Consider the following 4,063-nt stretch of genomic DNA (forward strand, 5'->3'; position numbering starts at 1 on the left):
GTTTAAGTTAAAATTATAGTTTAAGTTAAAATTACAGTTTAAGTTAAAATTACAGTTTTAGTTAAAAATTCAGTTAAAGTTTCAGTCCAAAATATAGTTAAACTAATCTGTTCACTTAACAATTCAGTACAGGATTCAGTTATAAATTCAGTAACATTTTCATTTAGATATTCAGTTGTAAATTCAGTAATTGAGTAGGTTGAAATTGAGTTCAACATTCAGTAATTTCATGTAATTGAGTAGGTTCAAATTGAGTTTAACATTCAGTAATTTCAGTTAATGTTTAGGTGCCTACTACATACACTTAGAACCCTAGAACTACATAAACACTTCACTTACATGTCTGACCACATAAACAACCTACAACAATAATCCTATAACACTAGATTCACAAACACTCAGAACCCTAACCCTAGAACCCTAACCCTAGAAACCAAATCCGGGTACGGAAAGAGAAAAATTACGAGACACCGCCGAAGGAGGATGCGTAGTGATGGCTCCCCTCTGGATCTTCCTTCACAGCCTTGGCGAACGCCCTCGCCGCTGCGTACTCAACACAGTAAGACGGCGACGACGGCTGTGGAAGAGGCGGAGCCTGAGATGGGTTTGAACTGCCGCAAACCTCTGTTGGATCTGCAGGAGCACCACTGCCACCCAGATGCATCGCCAGCACCACCGCCACCGCCATCATCACCGCCACGCGAGGTGGCCATCATCGGCGGCGAGCAGGTGCGAGAGAGGAGAGGGGAGCGGGGCGAGAGAGAGGACAGGGGCGCGGGGGGGGGGGGGGGGGGGGAGGGGGGGACTGTCTGACAAGGACCGACCGGCGCGGCGTCTTGAGCGTTTTGTTCCTAACGGCGCCGTTTGCCTGTCCGTCATGCCATGTCAACGTTTTCGGGGCCCACCTGTCAGAAAAGAGATCAAACGAGGCTAAACGGCTGTTCAATGCTTTTTGCAATGGGTTAAGAGATTTTATGGTGTTTTTTGCAACAGATTAATGACTTGGTAGTTTCCTGCAAACCTAGCCACAAATGTGGTGGTTTCTTGCAATTGACTCGAATCTCGAAGACTCAGATCTAGCCGCACCCAGAGGCGGCATCCAGCTAAGCTCGTGGCACGCCATTTAAGAAACAACTCAGTAAATATCACCCAAGGCATTTATAAATAAGCAGGTGACATTGTTTTGTTTAGATCATACCCAATCATGATACAATTGTTCACATACTAACAACCGATGGAGAACAAAAGAGGCAAAACCGAGTATTTTTAACCAGTGTTCTAACCTCTAGTGTAAGGTTGCATCCTTAAAGGGCAGAGCACGTTGTTCATCACAAGGTTTATAACTCACATGGCCATTAAACCAATAAGGTTTTAAACGCCTAACACTGAAACTTGGAAATATCATGAAAAACTGAAGAATCTTGGCAGCTGCAGGGAAACACACATTTATGCAAATGTAAGAACAGAACCGCAACCTCCAGGAAAACTGACTGGTATAGCATAGTGAATAACTGAATATACAAAGCGTCCATAATAATATCGATGGACCACAGTTAACATGACAGCAGTAACACACGACTAAACTTAGAACTTGCGGTCGCAGATTGCTCATCTAGGCAATATGTATGGGTTCAGTGCCGCCTGTTCCTAAAAAACATCTTGAGATCTTCGTCTCCATCAGAGAAGTCCATCGCTTCGAGCGCAGCCTCCCGTGCTGTGTCGCTGCAAGCTCGGACCTGTTCCCTGTGAGCCAGGTAGTCGTCGTCGACCTCGACGTAGCCATACTTGGCGTACTCGCTTCGTACCCAGGCCTGGAACCTGGAGAATTCCTCTGCAGCCTCATAGAAGTCGCGCGCATCAGCATACTCTGCCACCTTGAGCTCGTCCATCTCCTCTTCCGGCGAGGGAATCAGGTCCGGGTTCTGGAGCTTCAGCGCCTTGTAGCAGGAAGGGGCGCGATCGGGATGTGTCCGGCTGGAGAGGATCGAGGCCACCTCCGCCCGCGGCAGCTGCTTCATCTTTCTGCTTGGACCTGACTTGGTGTAGAAGGCCTTCTTCTTGGCGGCGAGCAGCTCGTCGTCGTCGTCTGCCTCCGCCTTCCTTTTGGCGGCGCACGGCTTCAGCGGGCGCTTCTCCGTCGAAGCACGATGGCACCGCTTCACCTTGCCGGCGCTGGCGCTGGCGCCGGCGGCCACGGCGTGCTTGGCCGCCCTCTCATCCAACGCCATGTTCGCTGTGATGGGCGAACCCTCCTCGCGGGCCATTGGTCGGTTGATCTGATCTCCCGAGGAAGCCTCAGACAACGCGCCACGAGATCTGAGGGGGAATAGCATTTTCTCAAGACTATATAAAGAGACTATTGGGGGAGAGAGTCGGAGTCGGAACCGGAGTCGGAGTTTGATTCGGACATGGACAACCTCTTGAGTAAGTCGGATCGAATCATTAGTTCCTACTTATATCGTTCAAGGGATCCCCATGTGACATTGTCATCGATCAATCGAACAAGAAGAGCTTTTTTGCATTCCATCTATCTCGTGCATAGTTGGCCCATTCATAAGAGAGATGGAGCAAGGGAAGAGCTGGATTCAGAGGAACAGAAGAAGAACACTTGTGGGCAATTAATCTGAAGAGAAGATGCACAGCGTGTGCGGGTTAAAAAAAAATTGCGCCGTTGCCGGGGATCGAACCCGGGTCACCCGCGTGACAGGCGGGAATACTCACCACTATACTACAACGACTTGTTGAAATTAATTTCGAAATCACGTTACATAGCTCATATGAGCTCACGATTTTAAGGGATTTCCGTGAACCACGAATCTGAGGTGCAAAATATTTTTCCGGAGGCACGGCATGGAGAAAATTAATCCGACAATTCTTTTTCTCACATGTAATATGTTTTTAATGATCTATTCAGCGAAATGAATGATGTTAGTACTAAACTCGACAATCAATGTTGTTGTTGATACTATTGTTCTTATCGAATAGCCACATGACATGTGGAGGATCGCTAGGCTAGCAACTCAACTAGTTATACCCTACTACCTATGATTCATTTTCCCTTGTCTTGCGGCTAGCTTTCACCCCGCCTTGGCATCGTTTCTGGTTGGTGGTGGTGGTGGTCGTGGTGGTGGTGTCCTGCCAATGGAGCCGCCTCATCCACTAGATCAACCTTTATAAAAGGCCCGATGCCAAATGAGAAACAACCATTCACATACATCGTCATCTTCGCAAGAGTCATGTTCATCAACCTTAGCCACTGTCATTTCTCATCTACATCTTCATAGCCACCACCTTCATCATCATCATAGTTCTCAGCCATCTACCCATACTTTGTAACCGTGCATCACATCCGGCATCTATTGTAATATATATTATCAATCAATCAATCTTTATGATGTGTTCTTCAATGATTTTTTTTTTCTGTGATCCGATCTCCATATGTGAGTAGTTCAGTAAGGTCATGGGTTGAGGCAAGGTCTTGCAACTTGATGTATTTGTTGGAGGGGTCGATGGAAGTACTTTGAATTAACATCGCATATGTGTAACATAAAATTTCTTCGTAGTTGTCTCTCGTCTCGTTCGTGTTCTTCGTCCTTGCAGGTAATCAGGATTATGGAAAACTAGCCACATAGAGGCTAAGGCCTAAGGGCAGAGAGACCATGATATGTTATTCTAAACATCAGTGACATAATGGTTTAGTAAGGTAACATGGATCCTATCTTTGGGGATACAAGAGATGTAGCCATTAAATGACAAATGCTTTTGTTTGATTATTCCTATCTTAATTACTGGGGCAACCCCGCGCGGCAGATAGAGCCTTTGGTTGGACAACTAACTCTTAAGTCAGGATGCACACTGGTCAATATGTAATTTGGAAACATCCCCTACTTTGATACGTAGCAAGCAAATCTTGGTAGATGACTTTCAGGGCACAAATTAAGATAATAATGGTATCGACAAAAATATATGGTTGTAAGCATAAATCCCTATACTCATGCCTATTTTCTCTATAAGTGTTTCTAGTGTCAACTTGATTTCAATCCGGTTAAAAGCTGGAATCTAA

The 4,063-nt window shown here is 46.0% G+C and overlaps 1 non-coding gene across 1 annotated transcript; it reads right to left on the reverse strand.

The window, feature by feature from the left end:
- Positions 1 to 2,666: 2,666 nt before the first annotated feature.
- TRNAD-GUC (transfer RNA aspartic acid (anticodon GUC)) lies at positions 2,667 to 2,738 on the reverse strand. Its single transcript has one exon. It is a non-coding gene; the product is annotated as a tRNA-Asp (tRNA).
- Between the last annotated feature and the right edge of the window lie 1,325 nt (positions 2,739 to 4,063).

The sequence above is a fragment of the Triticum urartu genome, chromosome 2A, assembly GCF_056163025.1.
Source record: "Triticum urartu cultivar PI428250 chromosome 2A, HENAU_Tu73, whole genome shotgun sequence".
NCBI classification, from domain to species: domain Eukaryota; kingdom Viridiplantae; phylum Streptophyta; class Magnoliopsida; order Poales; family Poaceae; genus Triticum; species Triticum urartu.